The sequence below is a fragment of the Phalaenopsis equestris genome, unplaced genomic scaffold, assembly GCF_001263595.1.
Source record: "Phalaenopsis equestris unplaced genomic scaffold, ASM126359v1 Scaffold000897, whole genome shotgun sequence".
In the NCBI taxonomy this organism is placed as follows: domain Eukaryota; kingdom Viridiplantae; phylum Streptophyta; class Magnoliopsida; order Asparagales; family Orchidaceae; genus Phalaenopsis; species Phalaenopsis equestris.
In genome coordinates, this window is record NW_018165336.1 from 14,553 (window position 1) to 40,537 (window position 25,985).

General features: G+C 36.6%; 2 long non-coding RNA genes across 5 annotated transcripts in view; both read right to left on the bottom strand.

Moving 5' to 3' along the window:
* Nucleotides 1-1,112: 1,112 nt before the first annotated feature.
* Nucleotides 1,113-3,623, bottom strand: LOC110032252. 4 transcript variants are annotated; one of them, XR_002294836.1, is made up of 8 exons: nt 3,551-3,623; nt 2,866-3,453; nt 2,676-2,783; nt 2,267-2,562; nt 2,084-2,182; nt 1,764-1,924; nt 1,486-1,672; nt 1,113-1,410 (listed from the first exon to the last, which is right to left on the bottom strand). It is a non-coding gene; the product is annotated as an uncharacterized LOC110032252 (long non-coding RNA). The 4 variants fall into 4 exon arrangements; XR_002294835.1 differs by having other exon boundaries at nt 2,267-2,767; XR_002294837.1 differs by having other exon boundaries at nt 2,270-2,783.
* The window catches only part of LOC110032253, a 28,536-nt gene continuing 6,174 nt past the window's right edge, over nt 3,624-25,985 (bottom strand). The window contains exon 3 of the long non-coding RNA XR_002294838.1: nt 3,624-3,694. This is a non-coding gene — a long non-coding RNA (uncharacterized LOC110032253). The remainder of the gene's footprint in view (nt 3,695-25,985) is intronic.

Here is a 25,985-nt window from a genome sequence, read left to right on the forward strand (position 1 = left end):
TATTTAAATAAGATCAATGAAATTAAAAACTAAATAACACATCTATAGCACCTCAATTTTTATAAAAATGAGGCTAAAATCGTTTCATAACACGTTACAGCCGCCCAGAAACAATTCAGGAAGGTTATATCGCCGCCCTATAACATAAGAGAATGATTCGTGCGTGTTATAACGCCGCTCCATATAACTACACTACACCACACTATAACACATAGGGAATATTCCCCACGTGTTATACTGTCGCCATATAACACCACTACCCTGCGGTATAACACATAGGGAATATTCCCCATGCATTATAACTCATGGGGAATATTTCCCATGTGTTATACCGCTGCCCTATAACACCACTACACGTATTATAACGCAGGCTTATGTTATAACACAACCTTTTTATACCGCAATATTGAGCTATAACACAGGCCTGTGTTTTATCGCAATATTAACTTGTTATTTATCAAAATTAATGTGTTATAGTTTAATTTAAACACATTATTTTTAAAATCGTTTTATATGACAATATTGACGCTTTATTTTCAAAATCGCTGCCCTATAACACCACTACACGCTGTATTATAACACAGGCTTATGTTATAACACAACCTTTTATACCGCAATATTGAGCTATAACACAGGCTTGTGTTTTATCGCAATATTAACTTGTTATTTATCAAAATTAATGTGTTATAGTTTAATTTAAACACATTATTTTTAAAATCGTTTTATATGACAATATTGACGCTTTATTTTCAAAATATAAGTGTTATGCCAAATTATTGACGTATTATTTACCAAAATTCAAGTGTTATAATGTATTATTGACACATTATTTATCAAAATTCAAGTGTTATATGCTATATTAACGCATTATTTATCAAAACTCATGTCATGTTATATGGCAATATAACCTGATATTTTCAAAATAAAAGCAATATATTATCAATATAATTAAAATAGTTAGTTCTTAACATAGTAAATCGTATATTAAAATATCTGATAATAAAAATTAATAGTTATAAAGTTGAAAACAATACAATACATTTTCAAAATACAAATTTGCATTCAAAAGAGACAATAAAGAACATCGATTCTATAATTTGAAATAGCGCAAATATTAATTTACTGCAGAATTGCCAAAATAGACAACTAAAAACACAAATTAGAACATGTACATAAGCATATTTTTTAATCAATTTTATTCTTGAATCATATACACAAGGCGTAGACAAATTCAGCTCCAATCAGTCTCTTGTGCTTTGCCAACACCAAAGTTTCCATGAAGTTGCATATGAACATACCACAATAAATACTATTGTTTTGCGTTGGTACACTCTTAGCAAGTGTAAGTCCCCATTTCTCAGGTTTGGCTCTAGGAAAAGCCTTTGCAGCATCCTTTGCAAAAAGTTTCACCTGCAAAGGTTATCAAATTGTTATTTCTGTGATATTGGGTGTTATTGCTGTGTAATATTTGTGTAATATACTTACAACTTAGCGGGCAACATCCTTATGCACACTGTTGGGCAAAGAGTCGTACAATTTCCATGTTCTCAATTTTAGCTCTCTCACCAACAAAGTCCAATGACCGTTATGAATTGTAGGTAATAATATAACTTGTGCTTCCTTTATACTTTCCTCCGTGATGTGTTTCACAAAAGCTGCACCATCCAATTTCCTATGCATTTGCAAAAGATGATAAATTGAATTTTGTCGACAATGAAAGTACGTGCCAAATATATATGGATAAATTAAACTATTGCAATTACCCAATATAGTGATGTTACAAAGATGCATGACCTGTATAATTCAGGTGACCTGACAATTCTTTCACGCAATATGTCATCAAAAACATCAACATGTTTTTTGTAAAACCACCCGTTTAACAATACATTCTCGAGGCCAGCTCGGTCAATTGCCCTCCCAAAACCTTTATTTGCAAAAAAATCATGTATGTTTAGTTAAGAAAGAATTGCAAAAAAATCATGTCTTCTTAGTTAAGAAAGAATGATTGTAACATTTAAATATTAAACTACTGTGTATGTAGCAAAACAAGTTTAAGAAAGAAAGATTGACAAAAGTTGCTTACACCCTTGTATGTAGCAATGCAATCATCGATTACATCCTGCATCTCACGTGGTACTAATGATCTACCAGGATAATTTATGTAAGATGGCGCAGTACGAGGCTACAAAATAAAAAAAATATAACTATAAACTCTAACTAAAAAATTGAAGATGAGTTAAAAGGTAAAAGGGTAATTTTTTTGTACTACTATCGCATGGATCTCAACATAGGAACTGGTGCTCTGGTTGGTGATGACTATCAAGTTGCCTTGCAGTCCCTTGATGACTATAGAGGTACCTAAACCAACGGCGTCATTGCAATATGTTCACAAGTATCTCGTAGATTTTCTTTGGCTTGACACAGAGTTGCCTCTGCCTAAAATGACAGTACATCTGTCACCATTACTACATGAGGATCGTCACACAATGGTAGTTTTAAATTTATTTTCGATTGTTGGTCCTTTGGGTCTTCCGTATCTATAACTGGTGCAGCAAAAGGATTCTACAAAAGAACAAAAGTTTTGAAGCATATTATCATAAAATAACGGGGAACAATATAAAATGAGCTATTTATCGTAAATGACACAATATCAAGAACATGATTTGTTGTTCGACTTGTTCAGGGTCTTCCGGTAGTGTCTCGTCCCCCGTTATAATAATGTCTTATGCATAATTTATTTGATCTTGACCCTCTTGGGCTTCAGTATCTACAGCAAGACAAACCTTAAAAAAAACAAATATTTTTAAAAGTATCAAGTATACTAGAAAGAATGAGATATTGAAGGGAAGAGAATGAGATATTTACCGTATGTGACAAAGACCCAAAAAGGTCCTGAGTAACAACTTCAGCGAGCTCTTTTTCTGATGTCTCATCCTGAGTAACAACAACATCTCATTCATCGCTTATTGTCTCTTGGGCTCTGAGCTCTTCTGTATGTTCGATATGTATAGGTAAATTCTCACTAATTCTGCTCCTCTTCCTTTTCCAATCGGTGGACTTACTCTTTCGGCGACTTACTTGCTCTTTATCAATTTTGGTTTCTTATAATCTTTTAACCATAACTGTTAGGGTGGACAATGACTCTTCAACATTAGTCATTTGTTTATTCATAGTAAACATAGACTCCTATAAACTTAAACTTATTTATTGTTGAGCTTAAAGTAGCTCGATTACTCGTACAAAATCATCTCTTCCTGTTCTATATGTTTCTTCTGGGGTTACCTGCCTTGAAACAATTGGACCAACACCATGGGATTTGGGTGATGGCGGTCTGACAGGAGATTCACGACGAGCAGTAAGAGGATGAGTCATGACAGGGTTGGGTGGTCCATGGTCAGGATTGGACAACAACTGAAGCTTATACACCTTCAGGTCAATGAAGGTGTCATTAACCTACATTGAAAATCACAATGTTATGCTTAAATTTAGTGAAGCAGCATGGAAACATAACTTACCCGAAGAAAATCTAATAACAAAAAAAATTACTTACATGTACATGCTCGAGCACCCTAAAGGCTTCTTGAATCTGTGGTGTTGTCCACCCATGAATTGTTGGCCACCTCCACCTCAGCATGTGTGGTCTAGCCTTAGGTGCAGTAGGAGTAAACAGTGTTGTGTGCTCGAAAAACCAAAGCTGCGGATAGCTGCGGATAATACATATCAAAAACCCATTTGTCATAAGGCAAGAAAAACAAAAACAATTAGTGAAAAGGAAAAATTTTAAATGTGTATAATATGAACTTCCAGATAAAATAAATACAAATCCGCTTAATGTAACCAAGTGGCTGATTCCACCTTATTTTGATTGCAACCAAATTCATTTGATCAATCATATAATCACAAATGGCAGCAGACCAATTAAACGAAGAGAAGGACTATATGTTCTCCCCAAATGCATAAAGCTTTGCAGGCACACCTAAATTGCTCGAGAGAAAGAATAAATTTGCTAGTAAAAACTTTAAAAATAGTTTCTCAAAAAGAGTGGAAGACACTCTTGAAAACTTAGTCACGTCTTCCTTTATTGCTCTCGCAACTACACAAGATGAGGGAGTTTTCCGCCGATTAACTGATTCTTCTCTATTGGGCATGCCTAACAATAGCGCAACATGGTCAGTGTGGAGTTTCACCATCTTTCCACCCATCACAAAAACCCTCCTTTCATTATTCCAAAATCCAATGATATGTAGAGTCAACACATTATCTTAGAGATAAAGAGACATGTCAAAAAATTGACTGACATTTATTTCTCTTAAAAAATTCATGGTCTCCTCAAAGACCCCTCACTGCAGAAGCACATCTACAATTGAACGTTCTTGCGTTCATATACCTATATAAGCAAACATATAGAAAGAAATATTATTTTTCATTCAAACAATTTCAATTTACTCAAGTGTTATTATTACATGTGTTATTGTGTGTTACATATGTGTTAGTCTTGTGTTATATGAGTGTTATAGTTCAGTTATTGTTGTGTTACAGATGACTTATTGTGTGTTATTGTTGTGTTATAGTTGTGTAATTGTTGTCTTATTCCGTGTTATGATTGTGTTATGATTGTGTTATCGTGTGTTATGATTGTGTTATGATTGCGTTATTATTTTGTTATTGTTGTGTTATTATTGTGTTAACATGTGTTATGATTGTGTTACGATGGTGTTATGGTTGTGTCATGTTATAACTGTATTATGATTGTGTTATTAGTGTGGTGTGGTAGTGTTATAGTTGTATTATTCCATTTTATACAAGTGAGATTGGTACTATTGCGGTGTTAGAAGGGTTATAACACAAGTAATACCGCGATAACACAATAATAACATGCAATAACACAATAATACAATAATAACAAAAGTACAGAACAATACCACAACCATAATACTTCAATAACACAGTTATAACACACAATAATACATTTATAACACATCTATAACATTATCATAACAACATAACACAATAATAACACACAATAACACATCTATAACACATCTATAACATATAATAACACACAATAATGCAGTTATAACACATCTATAACACAATTATAGCATAAGACAACAATTGCACACAATAGCACATCTATAACACATCCATAACATACAATAACACATAATAATGCAGTTATAACATGTTTATAGCACAATTAAACATCCTAAGACAACAATAACACATCTATAACATGACTATAATATGACCATAACTATACCACATCACACAATAATATAACACACAATAACACATCTATAATATGACTATAACACAAGTAAAACAAAACTATAATGCAACCCTATTGCCATGAAAAAAATCAAATTTTTATCTAAAATAAACATTGTAGCACATTACCTCAATGACTTCGAGAGTCCGTTAGCCTCTTCAATAACGTTGCGACATTCCATTTTGTTTGCTAAAAAGAGAAGGAAAACAAATGAGTTGTTGTTGCCGAACAATTAAAACCTAAGACTTATAAGCATGCGTATTGCCGAACCGACCTTTCATTTCCAACATTTGAAATTGAAGAGCCGAACCACCATTCGAATGGAGAACGCCAGAAGAAGCCGACAAAGCCTAAGAGAGATGAGCGCTGAATACGAACCGACGAAGAAGATGAAGAAACAGTCCAAAAACGCATAAGAACAAAAAGGTAGTGACCAAATCTACCATAAAGTGACTTTTTGTCTGTTTTGGTGTTTCGACGGGCTATCTCGAGCCAGCTTCCACGAAAAAACACATCTTTTAAATTGGCTCGGCAAGGACTCAGGCTGGGTCACGTTAATTAAGTGTTTTTTAATTTTTATGCACAGTGCGACCCAAGAGTTCCACTTGGACTCCTCTCATTGGACTCTACATGTAACCCAACCTACGGAGTCTTGAGGCAATAAATTCCCCAAAGGCTGGTGCTATAGCGCCATATGATGTTATGTCATTTTGCTCCAGTTTGCCCTTATTTTCTCTAAAGAATCATTCCTTGTACTTGAAACCAAAAACATGCACAAAAACTTCCTTTAATGTGCAATATCATAAAAAAGTGCATAAAATTAACATTAAATATTTATTAAAAATATGTAAATTTAAGGTGTATCAAATCTCCCAAACTTAAATGTTACTTATCCTCAAGTAACTCCTTATACTATGTAAAAATTCATAACTTATGGTATAACTTATGGTAATGAGTAAAATTCATAACTTATGGTAATGAGTTTTACTCAAAGATTTTTATAGTATATGTGATATAAATGCAATATTGAAACTTTAGAAAAATTTTAAATAACTCAGGTTAAAACTAAAATGTAAGAATATGTAATAGTCAAGTCTAAAAATTTTGATTTTCTATTCATTTCAAGAATAATTGTAGTTCTTCATATTAATAATGCTTAGAATAATTACAAGAAAATGAATTTCATGAGAATCATTCTGAGGATGCCTAGAAGAATTTCAAGAAAAAGAATTTCTTGAGACCTCTATTAGTAAAGATGCTAATACTCTTAAAAATAAATTCAGGGTTGTAATTAAGTCCCTTTACTCAAGATGATTCAAGTGAAGCCAATTTTTTATTAGGCTTCTCCTTAAACTTCTCCTCACATATTTTTTTTCTTTTTTCTTTTCTTTTTCTTTTGATTTTGTTTTTCTTTTTCTTCTAGGATCATTTTTAATTGATTTTTTTTCTTTTTTCTTTTTATTTAAGGATTACTATATCTGGATAGACTTTAATGATTTTGAACTTAACCATCCTCTTCTTAAAGTTAAAAACTTCTCACATTTCTTTACTTGATACATGTGTACTAGCTTTGAAAAATATTTTTCATAGTCTCAATTCTTTCTTTTTTAAGTGTATATCTAAGATGCTTAATATTTTAAAATTACAATTTCCTTTGCTTTGAATAGTAAAAGCATAATCTTATACTCTTACACTAAATATCTTAACCCTAGAACTAACCTTTATTATTTAAAACTTTTACTTAAGTCTATTATGACATTTATAAAATAAAAAAATATAATTATCTAAAGCTAACCCCACATATCACAGGTCATGCTAAAATAATTTTAAAAATATAGTTTATTGTGGACAAATAAGGTTTCATTTTAATAGTTTTTCTCCTTTTCCATAAACTTAATTTTTTTATTAATTTAAAAACAGTACAACTCATAATAAATATGCAGAAAGATAAAATCTCCTTTAATCCTCACACTTGATTCTTTAAAGATAAAATCTCCTTTTTGTATGAATAAATGCTCTAATACATTGTCAAGAGTAGAAGTACTAGAGGTGGAAGATCTCAAGGTTAAAGTAGATAGAATCTCTGAACCTCCAGCCCTGGATCCTAAACCAATATGCTTTCCATACATTTCCAAATTAGCATTTCCAATAGGCTTTAAAGATGGCAAGTTCTCCTCCCATGGCTCATATTTAACTCCAGATTATATACATATGGTGGAAATAAGGGAAGGGTAACTCATACCTCCAGTTGTTCCTCCTTTAGAGGAAATGATCATATTCTTGTAAATGAGAGAGCAAATAGCTATAGGTTTTCTTATTTGGATAATTTGTTCCAAGTGACACTCTCCGGGTTACCTCACTAAAATAGTTAGTTGGAAGAAGTTTAGCAAATATAAAATAATGACAGGCTCGAGAATGAACATTAAGCATTGAAAAAGAAAAGTTCTCTCGTCGTATGTTCTTGATCTTCTGAACTCTATGCCCATCAGTCAAGAACCCAATAATTTCATCAAGTTCGACATCAGTTGAATTAAACTCTGAATAGAAGTAGGAATGTTATACAATTGATAAATGCGATTTATTCAAATAGGATTAATATCGACATAACGTCCCCTACAAACACCAAATCGTCAGATTCGTGAGGTTGGTTTGCATAAAATTCTTAAATAAGATAAATAACAGCAATGACACTGAAATAATAGAAAGTTTCCCAATATCGTTCCACAATCAAGTACTCGATGCTCCTACATGAAGAAATTCGTTCTGCAATCAATTTCTTTGATTGCAGATCTCCATATGAAATTCGTTTTGCAATCAATTTCTTTGATTGCAGATCTCCATATCTATCATGTGCTTCAGAACTTGCAAATCTTTTATTATCAAAAATAGCTTTTTCTCTTCCTATTTTCATCTTTCGAGCCATGTATAATCTAATAAAATTTGAAATAAATTTTAACTTTAGTTTCAAAAGGCTCCAATAAACTCATTGCAAGCAAAATAAACTTTCAACCTGTCGGTCGCCAGATCGGGAATATATATACATATATATAGGGCTGATCTCATATAGACAACAATTTAAATAAACGAGCACAACACTAAAAGTGACATACTTATCCAGAGGAATAGACATATCTCTTATCCGTGATACTCGATTAAATAAACTAAATAATTTATGACAGTCGTTTTAGTCTGCGAACCTTTATGTTGATTGACAAGTTTCCTTATCTAATGTGAAAGATTAGATAGGGTTTATGTTAAGTTGAGTTCTAAAGTTTCATATAAGGGCAAGCCCCTATAGTTAATTACATCATAAATGACCTAAGTCACCTAAGAAAACTCTCGATTTAGATCCAAAAATATTGTTTTCAAGAATTTCAAAGTGCAGAACTTTTCAAAGATCGGACCAAGGAGTGTCAAATGAGAATGACTCAAATTTGGAACATTGTATGAAATCCAAATGGAGAAAACTAGTGGTTGTCACAGATCCAGAGGAGAACCTCAATGACTTCTCAAACTATCCTACGATTTGACCTACGATTTGACTTCAATTTCGAGAAGAAAATTAATAAATGTTTAATCATACCAATTATTATTAATTAGGGCTTACATTTGTATGATATGGTCATACAAATAGCCTGAAAGATATGAGGGTTTTGATGCGGGTGGATTTAGTGTGTTTTTTTTTGCAAATATATTTCAATATTACAAAATACATACAGCAAATACAATAGTAAATATGCAAATTAATCCCAACAAAAATAACTTTAGTGAAAATAGTTATCTTTTAACAATCTTTAAACTGTCAAATCCCATAAAAATAACACAAGTATACGCATCGCTCAAGTAATAAAGAGCTCTAATGAATTCCTAGAGATCGATCCCACATGGAAGTTGGAAATGTTTATAAGTAAATTCTTAAGATTATAAAGTAAACTACAATTTTAAACTACAAAAGTGAAGTATAAAATTCAAATATAGAGTATATGAGTGGATGCTAAATAAAATGCAGTTAAAAAGACTAAGTTAATTAAACTAATTGTTAAACATTCAAAAATAAACTTACGAAAAGTAATCAAATTTTTTGTGACGATAAGTTCAAATTTAAGAAAGCATCCTTCCCCATTATAATGACTATATGGATTCTAAAGAAATTAAAATCATTTGGTAATATATACATACATATATATATATATATATATATATATATATATATGTATGTAATATATATATAGATACATATATATATATATATATATACATATAGCATCGATCCCACAAAGAAGCACAACAAGAAATCTCTTAAACTAATTATAGTCTACTATTATCAAGTCTTAGTTTGGAAGATAAAAATTCTTATGATAATAACATAAATCACAATATTCAAGCTATAAAAATTAAAGTAAGAAAGACAAGTTAAAATGGGTTTAATAAATGCTAAGAAAAAATGTAACTAAAAGAAATAAGTTTATTAAACTAATTTCTAAACTTGAAAGTTAAATTTACTAAGACTAAACAAAGTTTTGTGATGAAGAGTTCAATTTTAAGAAAACATCCTTCCCCTTTACAATGAGTATATGGATTGTGAAGAAATTTAAATCATTTGAAAATATATAAATATTCTTTTGAGCCAAATAGGAACAATCTTATTCTTTATCCTTTTCCAAGTGCATAAAGAACTTTGACTAATTCAGAGTTTGGTCCCTAATTCCGTGATTAGGCTGAGAGGATACCAACTGCCACTCCAGAGCTCCCACTACTCCCTCACCTGAGGGATAACCTTCTTGCTTTAGTTTTCATTCAACTAGACCAAATTGGGGATTTTAATCTGTCACTATAAAATCTCCATTTCTAAATCCAAAAAAGTAATTGTCCATATTTATTTGCTCTCAACCCCATGGATGACATCCTCTCTCATGTAATTAAATGTGATTTTCTCCATGTTGTAGAAATCATAACTCTTTCAGAATATATATTTCTCAACACATTTTAACATTTCAATTAGTCAGATCGAAACGTAAATGAAGATCGGAGTTCAATTTATCACAAATTATTGAAATTTAAAATCGGATAAAACAAACTCATTTCTTCACAAAATCATATGAAATTTAAAACCGGATAAAACAAACTCATTTCTTCACAAAATCATATCTCAAAGTAGGGAGAAGGATAAAGAAGACTACTCAGAATTCATGAGAATGATACGACAAAACACTGATTTCATACATAAAAATAAGTTTATAAAACAAAGAAATAAAAGAGCACAACTTATCGCATAATCCTTCCCAAGCAAATCCATAGAAGTTCTCTTCAAGCACTTTCCCTCTTTATAGGCACTCAATTCTCTCTTAGAAGTGTAATGAAGAAAAAATCTCACCTCCTTTTACAATCCTTGAAGAAAATCTTCAAGCAGTTGATTTTCTCTCTTTTTCTTTTGCCTTCGAAAATCCCGCACACACCTCCTTCTAAAACTCTTTTCAAAAACTCCTCTTAAAACCCCTCCTCAAGCCCTAGACTTTTCTCTCTTCCAAAAAGGATTCAAAATTCCGTTCAAAATTCTGTCCAAAAGTCATCTCTTTTGAATTCAAAAGACATGTCTATTGATGTAAGAGACATGTCCTTTCATAAAAGAACCTTCCAAAGTGTTTAGTTAGATACATTTTAGATACATTGAATCACTCCATGGGGCATTTAGAACAAGTGTCACTTTTGAAATTCACGCAAAATTTGTCCTAAACCACCTTAATCCGCAAAAAGTTGTCTCTGGTGCTTTAGGTGTCAACTTGCTTAAGACAATGTTGTTCTGGGTTTTGGTGCTTCAGGCGCCAGCTCTCTTAAATGGCGCTTTAGCCCAGTTCTGGCGCTTCAGGCGCCAGAATCTCAAAATTCATTGTTTTAGCTCCAAATTGTCATTTTTACTACTTTTGCTCCAAATGCCTAAAATTGATATATGTGCAACAAAAACGTGAAAATACCCTTCTTTAAAGTGCAATATCATAAAAAATAAGCATAAAATGTATATTTAAAAAAAGATATTATTTTGGTGTATCAGGTTTACATCGTATCGGACGACAATCTCGAAACCTAAAGTGAGTTAGGGCTTAAAGTGCACAACTGGGTTGTGCAAAGGCCTAAAAGACAAGGTGAGGATTTATGTCACGTTAAGTAGAACTGAGCCAAGAAACCAAAACAATATGGAGTGAAAACAGTATTTACCCTCAAATGAACTCATATTGTGTACCTTACGTATGATGTTAAATCACTCCTATCAAACTGATTCAATACAGTAACTCAACATGCTTGAATTAGACTTCTAAATCTCAATCAAAACAATCATAAAAGAAACTTAAGCTTTAACGTAAGTAACTCAAACCTCTAGAAATTAATCCAAAATAGGCCCAAGGTTTTAGGAAGAGGCATTTCAGTCAAATGCATGCTTCCGGAAGAGGCATTTCAGGCAGAGGGTGTCGGGCAAGGCCAAGGAGTCAACACTTCATCACGTGAAGGGGGAAGCTATGAGGGGAAGGTGTGGCTAGGGCTCCACTCAGGTTAAGGAATCACAAGAGGAGAGGGCTTCGACCAAACCGAGAGGGAGAAAAGCTGGGGCACGGGCTTGGCTTGCGATTGGGGAGAAGCGGAGAATCGAGAGAGGGGCGGGTGGCCTGCGAACGGGAAACTAGGGATTTAGGAAAGGTTTATATATATATATATACCTAAAATCTTCCGCATTAAGCATTTTTCGCTCGCACACGAAACTTTATCGAAATGGGCGTCCTCTTTAGCTAAAATCAACATTGCGGACACTTCAGCGCGATCCTTTTGCTCATCCGGGGTCGCCAAGACAACATTGTCAACGATCGATTGTGAAGCCCCTTTTACAGGTGTTGATGATGTTAATTTTGATATTTTTTATCCATCGAACGTGTGAATTGTGTTGTTTATTTATCGCAAGTGTGTGTGTATTGTGAATGTGCGCAGAAGTCGCAATGGGTTACCTAAGGCTTTAGATCCTATATGTACTCGACTTGAGTTTCAATATGTTGGTTTTAATTGACTTAACCAAGCGTCGAGAATTTCAAACCACCCATAAGAAACTGCAAGGAGTCAAGAAGTGGCTCAAACTTCTGGTTGGTGCTAGTCCCAGTACTTGTCCTCTAAGAGAGTCCAACAGGAAGTCCTAAGGCTAGACACTAGGCTCTAAGAAGATGAAAGAACTTCATAAAAATGAGTTTAATAAATGAACCCCCAATAGGTGTGTCGGGCCGAGCAAACACATCACATGTATTGGCGTTGACCAAAGAAATCAACAAACCAACACAACTGTCTAAGCCAACATGCTCAAAATAGAGAGGAAAGCAAATGGAAAAAGTTTCGTTAGTGAGTAGACAGGGACTCCCACTTGGGACCGGAAGGTGGATTTTCGGAGACAACTGTCCAGGATATCGACGATCGCGATGATGATTCGATTTAATTTTAAACAAAAGATTTTAATTTTAGTTAAAATTAATTCAATTTCAATTTTAAGAAAATTTCGAGAATTAAGGATATGTAGAGAGACCGGGTCGAGATGGAAAGCACGGGGACTCACATCCAACTCGAAAGACTGATCGCGGAAAGGGGGTGCTACATTGGGAAGGAAAGCTTAAGGACTCACATCTAACCCAAGAGGTAACGAAAGTGATGATAATGTCACGTTAAGAAAGAAAGCTTTGTGACTTACATCCAATCCTAAGAGGTGACGGAAAGAGAGTAAGACAGAGGCCTATCCCGAGGGAGTAGAATGGAGGTCTATCCCAAGTGCTGAGATGGGAGTAGGACGAAGGCCTATCCCAATAGAGTAGAACGGACGTTTATCCCGAGTGCTGAGATGGGAGTAGGATGAAGGCCTACAATCTCGAGGGATTAGAACGGAGGTCTACACTGAGTGCTGGGGTGGAAGTATGATGCAGGCCTACGATCTCGATGGAGTAGAACAGATGTGTACAATCACGAGTGCTGAGATGGGAGTAGGACGAAGGCCTATGATCCTGAGGGAGTAGAGAAGAGGTCTATAATCCTGAGTGTTGAGATGGGAGTAGGACAAAGGCCTACGATCCCAAGGGAGTAGGACAGAGGTCTACAATCCTGAGTGCTAAGATGGGAGTAGGACGGAGGCCTACAATCCCGAGGGAGTAGAACGGAGGTATACAATCCCGAGTGTTGAGATGGGCGTAGGACGAAGGCCTACAATCCTGAGGGAGTAGAACAAAGGTCTACAATCCCAAGTGCTGAGAAGGTTGTAATATTTTGCGAAGATCGTGGAGGATTTTATGAAGTGCGGAGAATGTGGAATATGTGTGAGGAACGCAAAATGTGAGAGAGATGTGGAGAATTTGCTTATCATTCCTTATCATTTTGTTAGATATTTTTTATTATCGGAGGTTTTTTTAATATGATTTTCTTTAATTAATTTTTTAGTTTTGGATTTTACTTATATCATTAAACTTTCTTTGCATTATTCTTTGTTCGTTATAATTTAGGACTATCAAACAGTGATGTAGCTTCTCATCAATCACATAGAAAGACAACTCAACAAATATGCTGAAATTAGAAAACTTTGTTAATTCTTCTCCAAACATGTAGTACGACTGATCACATGCTGAAACTGTCTAAAACGACACGCTGAGTACATCCATGTAGAAACAGTAATATAACATATCATACCTTTTCTGCTCTAATGCAGTACCAACAATCTATCTGTCCAAAGAAGCAAGCTTGTGATCAAGCTAAAATTCTAAGCCACGCTTCAGGACATAAGTCCTTTCGCGTATACTTAGAGGTACAACTATCTCACTGCTCATACGGGCGTAGTCTCTAACTCTGGATTTGGCTGGAATTCGTATGGTATTTTGCTGTCGTCTATTCTTCTAAATGTGATTGAGACTATACGACGTGGCACTCCAGGGATATAATGCTTGACCAAGGGTGCTCCGTTTCCTTTCAAAATCAATACTGATCCAACTGGTAGTGGAATCTCAACTGATCCTCAGAACTCTCCAAAACCGACGATATTTATCTCCTTCTCAAACAGGATGTTGCTTTTGCTCATAAATAAAATTGTACAAAATTGTCTGACGAATTCATGATGATCAATGTGTGGAGGAATACAATCTTCTTCTTCATAAATATTGATGATGTAGCTATTTGGAATACAATCCGCATGTAGTATATTCCACCTCACCATTCTTTTCATCATCCTCTTTATTGTGGACGACATAGGATCCACCACGCATATATCAGAATGCCCAGTGGGTTCCCTTGCCTGTCCTTAACAAAGTTAAAACAGCATCCACACTGAATAGTGATCCTGCTCTTTCAACGCATCCACTTCTGCGACTCAGAATAGATCTTTTTCTTCAACAAACCAGCTTGACCTCTATCACTTAGTTCAAAAACACAGTCGAGGATTCTTCTTTCATCACTCTTTGAGAATACTCCAATATGTAACTCCAGTCCCTCCAGGATATTGACGAATTTTCCCTAGATTTCATCATAATATTCAAATTCTCGCTTCTGGACCCTACTCATTCTTTCTAGTTCTGATGTGGGAATCCTTTGTAAACATCGAGACTGCTCCTCGATCTCAACCTCTGAAGGAATCCATGACTTTGGTTGCTCCACAAACAATGATATGCATGGCTCAACATTCGGATGCTCTGCACTCCTGAACCTCATGGTGGCGGCTGTGTATTCTTCAAATGTCCCGTAACGCTCCAGGTGGAGGACGCTACACTCCCGGCACTCTATGAATGATCCTGTCAATTGTCTCTGTCTGGGTATCTCGGCATCGCACATTGGGCATCTTGTACAAAGCTCGTCGGGGATATTCGACGGTGTAGACTCCACGATGAACTCTGGCTCATCCTCAATGATTGGCAGACTGGTGGAAGTCTCCTTGCAGTTTGGATCGTAGACTTCTTCCTCATTAATTGATGTGAGCATTGTAGATGCTTCCTTAGCACGTCACTTTTCCAGTCGCTCCAAGGCTCTGTGCTTATGGCGGTTGGCATTTCTGCAATGCCCTCCTTAGTGGAGCATCAAGAACTCTCTCGGCAGAATCACCAAATAGATCTCCCGTAGGGGTAGTAATCATCAACTGTAAGTGGTTCGTCCCTTCCATTGGATACTGTATCCTTTATGTTTTCTTCCTTTTCAGTGACGAGTCTTCCTTAGTACTGATTATGAGCAAAGACTGTAGCCTCTCCGTCTCTCGTCTGCTAACAATGTTCATCAGGGGGCACTCATAGTCCAAATTGACCTAACTGTAGTCCAAGTCAAAATTCACAACACTACCCTGTGCTACGTTTTTTCGTTCAGTGCGAGATTTAAACCATCTTTAAAGGAAAAAATTTGCTTCTTACCCAACATTCTCACACAAAAGACAGGAAAACATTCGCGCACTAAAATTCAAAACGAACAAGAACACTAACAAATTATTCTTAAGTAAATTTTAGGATTATACAAGTGCAAGCATTTTATTTAAATTAATTTAGCGAAATTCAAAATTAAAGTGAAGAGCTTAGACGTATAAATACAAATTTTCATATTAAGATTAATTTTATTATAAAATTTTTGACCCAGTCAAAGACACTGACTAAATAGTCATTCGTCACAAAAAAAATTATTTTTGGAAATTCACTTTGGAGAATCTGAAACATATAATATATCTTCAAATATCGCCCATTGACTGACAACATAGTCCTCTCGCCTCAAAAGTCCACTAGTAGATAAGATCCTTATGAATAGATATTCTCTACAACAAATGTTCCCTCCCAAGTTAGTTCAAACATTCCACCTATCTTGTGGTGTGCAAGGATAATCCTTCTGAGAACAAGTACAAGATCAACAACATCAAACGCCCTCAGGTGGACTAACCTGTCGTGAGCCTGCACTATCCTCACTTGATAAAGTTCTAGGTTCTGTTGCTCTTCTAATCGTTTTCCTTCGATACTCTCCAATTCTGCAAGTCTGAGTTGGTGTTGTCTTCTGATGTAATCGGATTGACGATGACGACTTTGAGATATGGTAGCTGAACCTCCAATGGAAGTACAACCTGAGACCCATACACGGGCGTATACGGTGCACACTGAGTAGTTCTAAACGTTTCTTGGTAGGCTCACAAAGCCCCTAACAACCTCTCATGACAACCTATCTTATTCTCGTCCAATGTTTTCTTCCAAATTTGCATGAGCGTCTTATGGAAAGCTTCGGTCAGTCAATTCACTATGGAATAGTAAATTGTAGAGTACCTCCAATATATCTCATGTTGTTTGATGAAGCTGTTGATCTTGGTTCCCTTTAAGGCTGACCCGTTGTCCGAAATTACTCTGCGCCGAACACCGAAACGGTAGACAATCTGACTCTTAAAAAACTGAAGAATGTGTTGCGTTGTAACCTCTTGTAACGACACTACATCTGCTCACTTAGAGAAGTAATCTGTGGCTACGAGAATAAATCTATCCCTTTGAATATGAAGAGTTTATCAGACCCACTATATCCATGCCCCAACACTCGAATGGCCATGAGGCGACGGTCGAGTGTAGCATATTCGAAGATTGGTGTAAGAGCACTCCTTGCACTTAACACAGGTGACACCTTTTGGTTTTATCCATGCAATCTATCAACATTGATGATCAATATTATCTGAGTCTCTTAATTTTCTTCTTCATTTTTGGCTCTGGCTGGCGAGCTCCACACAATCCAACGTGTACTTCCTTGACAATATCTTATGCTTCAGCTCTGCTCAGACATCTCAGCCACATCTGATCGAAAGACCTTCTGTATAGGACATTGTCTACCAAAGCATACGACATAGCTCTTCTCGTGATGTGATACGCTGCTGACTTGTCATCTGACAACTTTCTTGTTTGCAAATATTTTATTAATGGTTTGTGTCAATCTTTAGTATCGTTCGTTACCGCAGTTACTATCTCTTCTTCTTTTTCGAGCTTGCGCAGACTTTCGAGGTTGATCTTTGATAGAATTTGACTTCTTTGTACTGTGATCTCAATGGAATCCTCCTATGGACACGTCAATTCCTTAGCAAGCTTAGCTAAAGAGTCGGCATAAGCGTTATCTCCTCGAGGAATTCTGTACAATGTCACACTAGGAATCTGTCACAATAACTTCATCGCGTACTGGTGGTATTCTACTAACATTGGGTTCAGAATATTGTATTGTTCGGCAACTTGCTGAATGACGAGTTGTAAATCACCACAGATGACAATGCCTGTTATACCATTGATATTGCCAACTCCAATCTGGTGATCAAAGCTTCATACTTTGCCTCATTGTTTGTGCATCACACTGTCAAGTGATAAGAAAACCTTAACATTCCCTAGTCCAGTGTGACGAAACTCAGACCAATCCATGCTTTCCCCGGTATAAATGTATGTAATCCTTTATCTATTTTGGCTGACAAAGCTCCATTGAAATACATTTCCCAACGTCTGGCACCGGAAGATTCTACTTGTAATATCTGCTCATCTGGTAACTCTTTATCGAGAGGGGACCCACCTGAAAGTGGGTGTGCTGCTTGAAAATCCACTAAAATCTGTCTTTTGATAGCATGAAGAGGTACGAAAGTTATGTCGAATTGCAATAAAATTATCGACCACCATGCTAAACATTCCGAATGGGTTGGTCGGCTAATCAAATATTGCAATGAATTAACTTTCAAGATAGTTGTTATCTTATGAGAAAACATGTAATGTCTGAGCTTCTGGGTGACGAAAATCAAAACTAGACAATACTTCTCAATAAAAGGATACTTTACGTCCATTGGTATTAGACGTATGCTCAGATAGAAGAGTGTGTTTTCCTTACCCTAGTCATCGACCTAAGCTAACAGGGCTCCGAGAGAGTCGTCTAAGGTCACAGTATAAAATATCAAAGGTTTTCTCGGGACAGGGGATGCCAAAACAGGTGTCCTTAGGTACTGCTTAATATCTTCAAAGGTTCGTTGGCATTTCTCTTTCCAAATGAATTTGACATCATTTTTTATTAATACAGAGAAGGGCTGACACCTACCTGACAGATTAGATATAAAACATCTCAGGTATGTCAATTTACCTTAAAAGGATTGTAGCTGCTTTAAGATTTTGTGATGCGGCATTTTTAAGATAGCTTTAACCTTATCCAGGTTGATCTTGATTCTCCGATGAAGAACAACGAATCCTAGAAATTTTTTGAAGGTAACACCAAAAGCGCACTTTAATGGATTCATCTTAAAATTGTATTATCGTAATAATTTAAATGCAATCCTCAAATCATACAAGTGATCTATTCGCTACTTACTTTTGATTACCAAATCATCTGTGCACTCCAGCTGGTTGTGGATGAGGTCATCAAATATATTTTCATAGCTCGTTAATAAGTTGTTTTGGCATTCTTCAACCCAAACAACATCACTATGTTGCAAAAGATTTTGATCGACGTTTTGAAGGCTGTAAATGTTGCGTCTTCTGGAGCCATCTTGATCTGATTGTTTCCCGACGATCCATTCATAAAAGAGAAGATCTCATGTGTCGACGTGATGTCCACCATTAACTCTGATATCAGTAGCGCGAACTCACCCTTTAGACATGCTTTGTTTAAATTTCTGAAATCGACACATACCTGAATCTGTCCATTCTTTTTCTTAACTAGCACAATGTTGGCTAACCATGTAGGGTATTTCTCTTCTAGCACAAAGTTAGCATTATTAATTTCTTCACCTCGGCGACGACTTGTTGTTCTATTTCAATGCACATTCTTTGAGGAGCTGGTTTTACTGGGGTTATACTCTTGTCTACCCCAAGCTGGTGAACTACAAATTTTGAGGATAATCCTGACATTTCGTCATAGCTCCAAGCGAAGCAGTCCTTATATTTTGACAATAAGATGATCAAATCTGTAGACTCTTCCTTGCTGAGTAAAGAACTTATGAATGTAGGTCGGGGCTGCTTCTCAGCCCCAAGATTAACTTCCTTCAATTCATCAATTGTTAACTAAATTTCCTCGAATTCTGGTGGATCGTCATCTATCAGAGAATCTTCGAAGTCATCTTCCACATCAAGGCAATCCTCATCTAATTTACTAGTAACAACCACACAAAATTCTAAATCATCGACCAGTCTTATCGTACCAAATCTGAGACCCTCTTTCGAGTTGAGAGTTCGATCTTTAACATTCCATAACTTCTCAAAAAGTTGTAGTTTATCCTTCAATATTTATTTTGGCACATATCCCTGTTGAATTAATTTTTGTAGACAAAGAGAAAATTATTCAAACAGTAATTTCATTAATTCATTAGAATCATCCACTTCCAATTTTACATGAGTTTCAAAACTAATAGGAGGAGAAGCACAGTAAAACTTCACCAGTTTCAAACCAACACCCCAGACTTCCTTGACCTCTAGATTCTCGATCTTTTGAGGGTGAATCGGAGTAAGGGTCATGGCATGCACATAGTGCTTGATCTGATCGTACATTGACTCATATTCACTTTTCTCCACATCCTCGAAGAAAATCTCGAACTGTGGTTTCTTCTATATTATCATCATCGTTTCTTCATCAAACTTAATTTCATCAAAACTCTCTTCCATGTTGGTGCTGATAGTCGGCTTTGTTCATCCAACGATCGTGTTGGTTCTTCCTCCCCCACGTCCTCGGCCTCGATCTTAGATGTGTGGGCTAAAAGAACCTCCAACTCGTTGCAAAGGAGTGGTGGTAGATCGTTGAATCGGAGTTGAATAATCTTTCTCTTGTGATCCCCTTTAAATCTTCAATTATATTTAGCACAACTTCATGGGAAAAGACATTCTTTTTTGAAAGAGCATAGTAAGCGGCGTCTTCGTGGATGCCTACTTCATGAACTGAGAACGGCTGCAAATCTCCCTTGATGCAATGCTCTTGTCCTTCCTTATAATACTTGATGCACTGATGTAGAGACGACGAAACCATGTTATGCTCATGAATACATGACCGACAAAGCAAAGCGTTGAAAGAGGTCTCTGCGTCGATGATATGAAATTTAGCTGTTGTTACTAGCTCTCCAACTTTCATTAGCAGTGAAATTGACCCAAGTGCTCTTTCCCCCTTCTAGTTAAATCCTCTTAACATCATCTTATCAGCGGTAAGCTCTTGAGCGTCAATATCCAAGTATGCTAACGTTCGTAAACTCATTAAATTGAGTGACACTCTAGGATCTACCAAGACTCTGGAAAGCACAAATCTGCTGATGCTGACAGAAATGTAGAGCGGTTTGTTGTGATCGATAGTACCAAGCAGCAAGTCCTCATCGATGAAGTTTACTCTGGGATGTTCCTTTAACAAACAAACTTCAACCGAGGATGTGTTAGTCAACTGAGCTAACCAAATTTCTGGGTCAAGTAAAGCCTTGACCAAAGATTCCCTCATCTCCTTTGATAGGATTAGAGCGTCGAAGATTCTTAGCTTGGTCAGCAACCAAACTAGTACGTTATAATCCACTTTATACATAACTCCAATTTTTATTTGATTATGTGATTCTTCCACTGGCGGAGGCGGATGTGATTCTTCTCGAGTGACTATTTGTTTCTCTTTGTCCGTTGGAGCCGTCCTCGGGGGTTATACATTCTCTCTCCTTAAATTAATTTATGTGATCTCTTCTTCTCTTATCATTGTAGTCGATTCATCTAGCGTCATTTCTGAATCTGAAAAATCCAAGTTGATTGCTATCGGTGTCCCTTAAAACTCGAGTATTGGCTACTCACTCCCAGAACTATCATATATAGTGTTGTTGACATCTTCTTTCTCGTTGATGTGTTCATAAGACCTAAGTATGATTTGAGGATCATTTTGGGAATCGAGATCAAGGTTAGATTGGTCATGGTCAGTTACGTTATCACTAGAGACAATCAAAACGTAGCTGAAATCATAATCATTATATTCAAAAGACCCCGGAGGAGCAAAAAGATGGTCATACACAGTTAGTGGTTCGAGGAATTTCTCCCCCAAATCCAAAATAATCAAACTAACAGAGGCAGCCCCTATCCTACCCCTTGCGTTATCGGTCTTCATCTCGTGCACAATCTCGTTCTTCTTTTTCTCTGGTTGCGGTGACTTCTCTGGCGTGATCTCCATCGTCGGTCTGGCAGACTGCAGACTCTGAGCGGGGGCTTATGCTAATGCAGTCTAAATCTGATCCAACATCTTCTTAGAAGATCAACTCCAGACGAAACTCCAACCACTTTCATCTGAATATGAATCCATCAGAGTGATTCGCTCGGCTGAAATCATATTTACAAAACCTCTTTCAGATTCTTTTAAATACTCTTTCAGGATGGTTATATTTCCTTGTTCGAGAATTCTCTCGAGCCAATCCTTAAAACTGAAACATCTCTCTATGGTGTGTCCAAGGAGTCTGTGGTACGGACAATAGTTGGGAAGATCTTTCTTATCAACCTCTTATGGATTTCTCGACTCTGGTAATCTGAACATCTTTGGCACAGCTTCGTCCTTGAAATCATATACTCTATTCATCTGATCTGCAAACGATGGACCCTGTCTAGTGTCTGTCTGGTACGGTTCCCTCTGAAATGATTGCTGGCCAGACTGGTCATATTTTTGAGTCTGCTGCTGCTGATGAGACTAATCATGTTGTGACGACTGCTGGGAACCCTACGAGATTGCTCAGCCTGAATCCTCATCGGTTGCTTTCCTTTATCGACCATGGCCACCGTCCCAGATTTCTTTTGAAATGTCCTAACTGCTTTAGACTTCTTGGTCTTTTCCTGGGACTCCATATGCTTGACTTCCTCTTGCAAGTTGCACCTTGCTGAGTAGCTTCTCGAATGACTTGATAGTAAGTCCCTTGAGCATGAAGGCTACTACTTGAGCATGAAAGGCTACTGGTCCATGAATGCTTTTGAGTAAACTCTCAATTATATATTTTTTTTGTAGTTGTGGTTCACATTTCATGCTCAAATTCCTCCACCTCAAAATATAGTCAACCAAGGTCCCGTTAAACTTTTGCCTTTCCACTACGAGATCTCTTATGGTGATGATGATGCGCTCCAACAAATCTCTTCAAAAACAAGTGCTCTAACTCGGCAAATATCTTTACTGATCCATTGGACAACTCAACATACCAATCAAATGCTATCCCTGAAAAATTGCTGGCGAACTAGCGGAACAACAACTCTTCATTGCCTTTGACATTACAATAATTGGCTATAAAGTGGTTTATGGCAGGGATTTTTGGTTCCATCAAACGTCTTGAAATTTGGTGGCACAAAGCCCTTGGGGTATGATATGGCATCGAATTCCTCAGGGTAAGGTCTACCTTTGAAATTAATGCCCCTTCTTTGGATTGGGTTAGGGCCTCATTTACTTGCTGTTCAACTAACTACTTTATGTCTATTTCTGGTATCAAGCCTTGGACAAAATTTTTTTTTTGCGGTTCGTCTCTACTGGAGGAAGCGACTTCCCTTCTATCGTTTGTAATATGCACAAGATCGGGCTGATTCACCCCGATGAAGCCAATTGCTGCGACTAAGATAGTTCATGCATTGTAGCCATGGCAGTCACATCGGTGGCCATCTCCTCCATCATTTTCTTCATTCGGATGATCTGTTCATATCTTAGTTGAATGACCCTTCGCAGTTCATCCACGATATTCTCATCACCAAAAAGTTGAGCATCGTGTGTAGATGCAGCAACTCTAGTCTCAACAATATTAATCTCCATGAACTCCTCATTGAGATAATCCATGAAATCAAAACCTTCATTGTCGTCAACACCCACTCCTCATCTTTAGTCAACTCCGCAATCCCGGCTTTAAGCTTTTCTACTTTATCATCAATTGCTTTCTCCTGAATCTTGAGATCTGGAGGTCTCTCTTGAACATCATTCTGCTGGGAAACAAACTCTATAGCAATAGTGGTAACAACCCCTGACACATCATACCTATGATTCATACCATAAAATTGCCCCATGGGCTCATCAGAACGTACTGGTGCAGCACCCTTGGGTACCCACACTCTCTTCAATGACGTCGATACTTTAAGACAGAGTGTCTCCGAGGAGGTATCGGTGTGTTGAAGAGAAATATGCTCCCCACGGTGTAGACCAAGTACATTGGTAATGAGTCTCTTTTCTTTATGCTTCTTCGAGAAGTTTTCATGAATGACGGTAGGTGGCATCCTTGGACCCATATGTGATTTAACCAATCGACCTCCTACGGACTTCGGAGTAACGGTGGTAGAATCTATGGCAGTGGCAATGCTATCAACATGGCTTCCAAGCCGGAATCTAACTGGAAGACGGGCTGGAGGTACTTCAACTGATTTCTGGAACTGGCAGACAGATCTGATATCCTTCAAGATTTCTTTCTTCATCCGAGGTGGAATTGTGCATGTCACTCGCTTGAGTAACTCGACGACAGTACATCTCTCCTTGGCAGCTAATCTGTCAAACACTGTACGAACCTTGGTGATAGAAGTGGACCTCTCCCTCTCCTTACCATGATCCTATGGTGACGACAGAGCAGCAACAATCCTATAGATGCTCTCATCCTCAGTGGTATCCATCAACGGATTAAACCTACTTCCTCATAGGAGAGGAGCAACCTCAAGCAATCCAAGTTCCTCCTGGTGAGGAATCTTATCATCAAGGGTTATCTCTGTAGTCAAGGCCCTGGTGGCCCTCTGAATCTTCCGGTTTCGATTTCTTCTTTGCAACTTGGTCAGCGACTTAACTCCTGAACTGGAACCAATCTTAAATACTGACGGCAAAGTAATGAATGCATCGACTGAATCCTCTTCAATTAAAACTTCTTTTCTCTTGGCATAAGGTATGGTAGGCACAGTAACAGTAAATCTGGCAGCAGTAGGTGTGACGACTCTCGAGCGAACAGATGCGGGGATGACAGACTTAACGGGTGTCGGGGTGATAATGATCTTCTCCTTCTTGTAAGAAGGGAAATTCTGGGGACAGTTCAAATCGAAGTTAGCAAATGACCCTTAAACTTCCAGAGTTGTAGCCTTCATGATGACGAATGGGGCCTTGCCAAGTATGATTTCATATTTGTCAAATCCACCTCCAAACTTGATCATCGGTGCAATGTTACGGGTGTCGTGGCAGGTAGGCAAGTTGCAAGAGAAAATGAGAGTAGGGAACGCCATCATGGCAGCTTCAAAGAAAAAGTTTCGAGGGTTAATATCAGCCAATATTTTGTAACTTTAGTGCAAAAACTAAAAATTAACAAAGGTTGTTCTGTAAACTGAACATATCCTTTCTTATTTCCTTTGATTTTATTTTTTTGAACTTTAAGAGATGTATTGAAGTTCATTGTTTGTTCTTGTAATTATAGTGTCGAAATGTTTAATTAGATTAAATGAGAGATTAAAAGACGTGACGAATTGACTCGATTGACAAAATAACAAACCAAACTCGAAAGATACGAGAAAAGGCAAAGTTTAGGACCCAATGCGGGATCAACTTCATAACACACATCGCTCAGGCATAACTAGTCCACCAACACACCTATTGAGGGTCCAACCCCACACTAAAAGGAAAATCCTAAAGGACTCCTGAACCTCTCTATTTAAAGATGGTTTAATAGATGGTTCTTGAATCCAAAAGAGTTGACCATACTTGCCCAAGAAAGAAATGGGTGAAGCATGTCAATGACAAAGCATGCTAACGAAAGAAGGGTAATCTAGCCCATGAGGGACATGGATACATTATCGATGTATGAAGTCAAGACTTTCTGATCATAATAGAGAGATAAATTATTCTCCAGCGGAGTCGCCGGAATTTGTTGGTCGCCAGATCGAAAAAATTTATTCTATATATATATATTATAATTTTGAAAATATGAGATCGAATCGATCCCATATAGACAATATATTAAATAAACGAGCACAACATTACAATTGACATACCTATCTCGAAGAATAGGCATATCACTTATCCGTGAGACTCGATTAAATAAACTGAAGAATTTATGACATCTGTTTTAGTCTGCGAACCTTTACGTTGACAAACAAGTTCCTCTATCTAATATGAAAGATTTGATAATATTTATATTAAGCTAAGTTCTAAAGTTTTTTATAAGGGCAAGCTACTATAATTAATTACATCTTAAATAACCGAGGTCACATAAGAAAACTCTCAATTTAGATCAGAAAATATATCACATAATAAAACTCTCAATTTAGATCAGAAAATATTGTTTTCAAGAATTTCAAAGGGTAGGACTTTTCAAAGGTGAAATCAAGGAGTGTCAATATGAAAGGCTCAAATTTGTAACATTTTTCTGAAATTTGAAAGGAGAAAACTAGGGGATGTCACAGAACCTGAGGAGAACTTCAACGACTTGTCAAGCTATCCTACGATTTGTCTTCAATTTAAAGAAGAAAATTATTGAATGTTTCATCATATCAATTGCTATTAATTATGACTTAGATTTGCATGACACAGTCATACAAATGACCTGGAGATAAGAGGGTTTACGTCTTATCGGAAAGACAACCTCGACACCTAAAGCAAGTTAGGGTTTAAATTGCTCAACCGGGATGTGCAAAGCCCTCAAAGATAAAGTGAGGATTTATGTCGCGCTAATAAGACCACCTCGAAATCCTATGATTTGTTGTTTAAACTAAAGAAAGGTTTGTTGTTGTAGATTTGTTTGCTATCTCGAAATTGTTCTTATGTA